The sequence below is a fragment of the Dipodomys spectabilis genome, unplaced genomic scaffold (assembly GCF_019054845.1).
Source record: "Dipodomys spectabilis isolate Male_0828 unplaced genomic scaffold, ASM1905484v1 ptg000434l, whole genome shotgun sequence".
NCBI classification, from domain to species: Eukaryota; Metazoa; Chordata; class Mammalia; order Rodentia; family Heteromyidae; genus Dipodomys; species Dipodomys spectabilis.
In genome coordinates, this window is record NW_024871111.1 from 746,819 (window position 1) to 752,812 (window position 5,994).

General features: G+C 35.7%; 1 pseudogene; it reads left to right on the plus strand.

Annotated features, from left to right (window-relative positions):
* Window positions 1-5,411: 5,411 nt before the first annotated feature.
* Window positions 5,412-5,508, plus strand: LOC122097772 (annotated as a pseudogene).
* The last annotated feature ends 486 nt before the right edge of the window (window positions 5,509-5,994 follow it).

Below are 5,994 nucleotides of genomic sequence, written 5' to 3' on the forward strand. Positions count from 1 at the left end.
CTTTGGCACTATATGCACTCCTCTTGAGCAATTAGTGATTAGCCTTTGTGCCAATTCCTGGCAAGGCAAAGTGTTTGGGGAGCTCGCGTTGTCCCTCTATCCGGCTATATACAACCAATCTGAAAAAGATCCCAAACCTCAAAATCTAAATGAGTTTTTTGACTCTTCAGGAGGATGATTGGGAGACCTAGGAGCCACCATGCCAATCGTTTGCTCATCACATTCCTGCTTCGATTTGTCCCCTTTCCTATTGACCAATACTCGTCGCTGTAACCAATATGGATACGACCAGGTGTCAGGAATGGTAGTGGTTAGAGCCCCATTCTTTTTTTGTCTAGGAGACAACTCTTCCACTACTTGCACTCTCAGCAATCACTGGCAACCCAATGACTCATAGCCTTTTGCAGGTTTGGTACGTGTTCCCCCATTTATTGTTCTGGCTACTAATGACTCAGTTTTCCCAGGTTCAATTAATTCGCCCATGCACTAAAAGAGCAGTAGGATTGATCGTTGCAATCGGGTCCGAAATCATCGCTACAGTGGCTTCATCTACCAGTGCTGCTATATTGCTGTCCCAAAGCGTGTCCACTGTGCAACAGATAAACCAGCTCATCCCTCAACTGTCATCCATAGAATTACAGCATTTACAAGTTGCCAATCATCTTAAGGGAGGCCTCATTGTGCTCCAACAACAAATAGATTTGCTCCAAGAACAGATTACGTTTCTTCGATTACAACAAGGAGGACTATATAATGCAATGACTACTTTTGTCTGTCAGCTTTCCACTCCTGCAACCAATGTCACTGAACTTAGTAACTACATCAAAGGCCCTTGGTCCCTTAAGTACTTAAACTTCACTCCCAACCTGCTGCATGATGTTACCCGCCTAAACCAAACCACCATACAGCTTATTCCCACTGCCTCCTTTTTAGAAGAGTGCTTAAAAAGTTACAACAATGGTTTTTGCCATTCTCTCTGGTCATCTGGGGAGGCCTTGCACTTGTAGGGCTTTCTCTCCTAGGAATTATTAAATGCTTGCACTCCCGGCATAAACGCCTCCAACGACGGGTCACCATAATGACGGTCCTTTTAAAAGAAAAGGGGAAATTTGTGGGTAGAGCCGGTCAGATCTGGTTGAGTCAGCTAGAGTAGCTGTTGAAGCACACCTCCTGCTAATAGAGATGTGATCCACAGTCATGTCCGCCTAGCTTGCCATCCATGAGCTATCCAAGATCCCTACATGCCCCAAGGGGACCAAACAGTGCCTGTCACCAAGCAGTGCCCATCATCAACTCCCTGCTAAGTAATTGGCTGGGAAGGACTCCGGAGGTTGGGAAAGCTGGGGCTATAAAATCCCAACCCTTGTGCAGAAATAAAAAAAACATGCTTAAGTCTGTTCTCCCAACATGTGTTCCTTGTGTGCGTAGTTCATGATTACCTCATGCTGGAGATCTAGCCCTACAATGTAGCAATGAGGGAGGCCCTTATAATCCTTCACCTTCACTAGGCTTGAAGCCAAGAATCTGTGATAAGTGGGAAATCAGGCAAGAGCTAAGAGGAGGACAGAGAAATAAGACATAGGAGCATTGTCCTTTTGTAACAGATACTGTCATCCAAGGTATGGGTGATTATACTCTATTCTTCTCCATACAACTTTTTGAGTAAATGCAAGACGGATAGAAAAATAATCTATTGAAATAATTTTGCAAAGAATAACTTCAATATTCCTGATATGGTATCTAAGGAGAATCTTAAGAGAGAAGATAAAAGTGGAGTATTCTTCGGTTTCCTCTAAGCATATTGTTAGCAAAATATATCTTTGAGGTTAGAAGTGATTGAACCAAAAATTGGTGGAGTACTGATTTTTGAGGGCACTTTAGACACAAGAAGACTTTCAAGGTAAAAGAAAAAAGAAAAAAGTATAGCTAAATATTTGTGATCACAGCTTCTTGGACTGGTATTTTGGAGACAAAGTTTTACATTAGAGATTGTCTTCATTAACATTGATGCTGGGTTTCCGTGGCACCGAAATGCAAGTGGAAAGTTTAATGGACTCGCTTGGATAAGTAAACAGCATGATAGAAAAAATGGAATATAATATTTACTGAATTATTTTGAACAATTACTTTGCCAGAACAAAGAAGGAAATATATAATGCAAATCACTTGACATAAACTTATGAATGAAAGTAGTCAATAGAAATGAGGGAAAACAGAGAGGACTGTTTCCTCTCCGGTGGAGTAATGGGTTCTTGATCTTGTTTCTTCCATTCTATCTTTACAAGCTATCAAGTGTGGCTCAGGATTGGAGTATCCAGTTCAGACCAAGAGAACATGCAGAAGAAAATATTTGCAGCAGATATAGGTGATTTATAACCTAAGACAATCTATTTAAATCTGTTAAAAATTCTCCTCCACCCCAAACTGCCCACTTTAAACAACTTTGTATGCTTTTCACAAGATTGTCCTTCATTAACTATTTAAAATTTTGAGAAGTCATCATCATACTCTATAGAGATTGCTGTTTGGTTGTGCTTTTTGTGTGTTTGTGTTTTTTGTTGTATTTTTTCACTGAATTACAAAAGGTTGTGCTAGTGTGTTTCAATTAAGTATGTCCATCTAATTGTCCAATGTTCCTGGATCAGAGTCACTCCTTCTATCCTTCTCAACCAACCCCTTCTACAAGATTTATTTCCGATTTACCACTTCCTTTCTCACATGTGTACATTGAGTATTCTAGCTGTACTTGACCCTTGTGCCATTTTTCATTCATTCTATGTCTTTATAATTATTCCTCTCTGGTTTCAACTTCCTGATAGTCATTCTGTTAAACTGTTTGCTCCTACTTTGAAAGGTTTATATACATTCCATGGAGTTTCAATTCTGCATATACTTAAACTGATGTCAGCTTATATTTCCATAATTCATTCATCTGAAGTAACAATTTGCAAGCCTGGAGACATGAAGCACCTAGACCTGATTTTATTCCCCTCCATTTGGAAGATTAATCTGTAGTCAACAAGAAAGTTTAAAAATGGCTGAGAATGTATTCCTATGGCTTTGTAAAGTGGTTTGTGATTATTTTATTTTACATGGGATAATATTTTCTACTACCTATTAGTTTTGGAAAAAGAAGAAAACTAAAATTTACTACTGTAGAGGAATATGATAGAGAAAGAAGACAGATTTTATGTTTGTCAAATCTCTGATGATATTCAAGACTTAAAGTCATATTTCTTACAATGTTAGACAGATAAGGAAAACATTAATCACCATATGATAGGGCAACTATTCATGACTTTTTAAAAAGTATTTTTTATGTGATGAAATTTACTTTATTAGCGAATGTTTTGGTTTGAAATATGGGAGGCTGATCTATTTAACAAATTTTCGAAAGCACCTACTGAAAAACACAAATGGTGAGGGGTCCTATTTCTACACTTTAATGAATGGTTGAACCTGTTTGGGATTAGTGCTGGGTAAATAAATCAACTCTATTTTAACTTGCTCCCTACACTTGAAAAACTAGTAACGTCACTAAATATCATCTACTTGTAAAGTGTTATTTTGGCAAATGTGATTTTAAAAAGTTTATTTGAAAAGGAATATACTTTCAGGAGATTAAATGTAGGTTATCATTGGTGTGAGAATGACAACCTTTTTACACTACAGAACCAAGTTTGACTGAAGTACTAGTGTTTTGAAGCAATAAGGTTCTTCTCAATCAATGTTTTTTCTGAATTATATTTGAACTGTAATACAAATATTCCTAGCATTGGTAGATCAATTATGGATCTATCTTTCCAGGAACTATTTTTTGGCCTGATGATGCTGGACTGAAATCATTCATTAATCATTAGAAGAGGGGTATTACAAATCATTTTGTGACATTTGTGGTCTTGTTCACTCCTATGGGATGGTCATCTGAAAATAGAAAGTTTGAATTACTGTACTTTCACATTTTGTGATTTCATATTGCATTTTAAGTTGCCTTGCATTTCCCAAGTGCTTACTGCTAATTCCTGCATTTCAAGGAATTGGGCCCCTGAAATATAGGAAATGAGATATTAAGATGGGTCTTCAATTACTTTCTGTTGGTATGTTGCATGGGCCTCGGTGAGATCTCTTGCCCTAGTTATTTGATGATGCAGGTAACTGGGACCTGGGATCCTAGGACCCGTGGATCCTGTGGAAGAATAATACCTTTTAGACATCATATCAGCAAAATTCGAGTATAATCAGTAGGAATGCTTCAGAAATATGGAGAAAAACAGTTTGGGACCAGCGAGTTAAAACAATAAACAGAGCAGCAGAGTAAAATCCCTTATAGATTAAAGAAAACAACATTGTTTTTTTTTTTACCATGTGAATTCAGAAACCAAGAACAATTAGAAGGTATCACAAGTTTATACTGAAAACGTTGCATTGATACTTTTTATATTCTAATATATATTCTAATCCTGATTATTTATATTCCAATCTATTTATTGTAATAAATATCAATTAAATTGTCAAATTATAAATTAATTCCAGTAATCTTCACTGTGTGAAATATAAAATCAGCACATAAATATAAAATATATAAGTATATATAATATAAGAAAATGCTTTGCATTGTTCTGTTGTGGTTAAGGTAACAAAGGCAACTGTTTTAAAATATTATTCCATTACCTCTACCTCAGTGTTTGGTAGAATTAAACTTAAAGCTTTACCATTCGGAGATGTACATCTTAGAGGCAAGAGGAAACACTGTGATTAAAACATTACCAATTTAAGGCCTAATAACAAGGAGAAACATATGGACTTCTCCTGGAGCCTCCTGAGTAGATAGGATTACAGGCGACAGCCATCAGCGCCTGGCTTAGTCTGAACAGTTCTGTCTGAACTGTTCATCACTTTATGATCCTTTGTAACTAAGATTAGTTTTTCTCCAATAAGACAATCTATGCTGTCAGGGTAAGATATTCTGGTAGGTCTGTTCTTACATGGAGCAAGGGTAAAGTGTCAGGCAGACATTTGTGCCAGTAAGACCTCATTTGGGAAATTTTAAGCTGCAGAAGTTTAGAAGTAGCTCTTAAGCAAGGCTTACTTTGAATCCATTAGCTCCACAAAGCTAAATCAGTTAAAAAATAAGTACTTGAAAATCCATCACCTTTGGACCTAGCTATGAAGGCTTCAAAGTATGATCAAATTTCAAATGAAAAAGACTTAAAATAGTTATTGACAAAAAATTGCAACTGTGAGCAATTGAACAAACAATATAAGTTTTTTCCGTCATACACAGAATTTTGCAGAAATAAGACGAATAGCAAATTTGGGAACAATAGGTTTCCTTGTTGCAAATAGGCAACCAAGGATATATGCCTATCTTAAGTTTGCATCATTAACTACGTAAATTTACAAGATACTACATGCTTCAGCAGCATGTCTACCTGAATTACAATACAGAGATTAACATGGCTTTTGCACAAGGATGATATGAAAATTTGTGACGTATTCCATATTTTTCATTCTTCAGACGCAAGAAATGAAAAACAGTTATGAAAAAGTTGATTACAAATATACAAGTGTAATAATACATATAATTCATAGAAATAAAAGTTAGTTTGACATGAGTGTATTCAATCTTCACCTTTTTAGAAAGGCCTTTATATAGCATAATATTTATAAAACTTTTGAAATAAGATAACATTGTCATTTTATCCCAAAGAAATAAAATTCTATAAGGACCTAGGAATTAAAGGAATCTTAAACTGTTCCTATATGGAATGCAATCTGAAAGAACACATTTATTAATGGACCTATATATTATAATATAATGTCAAATTCAAAGTATTATATCTAGGAGAGAAAGAAATAGATTATGGACATTATACAAACAGAATATAAATATTTTAAAATATACTTTTTTCAGACAAGCACCAGAAATATCTTGTTTCTCTACTACTCATTTCAACAGATAAGTTAAAATTATTTCTGATTTAAAAAAATCAC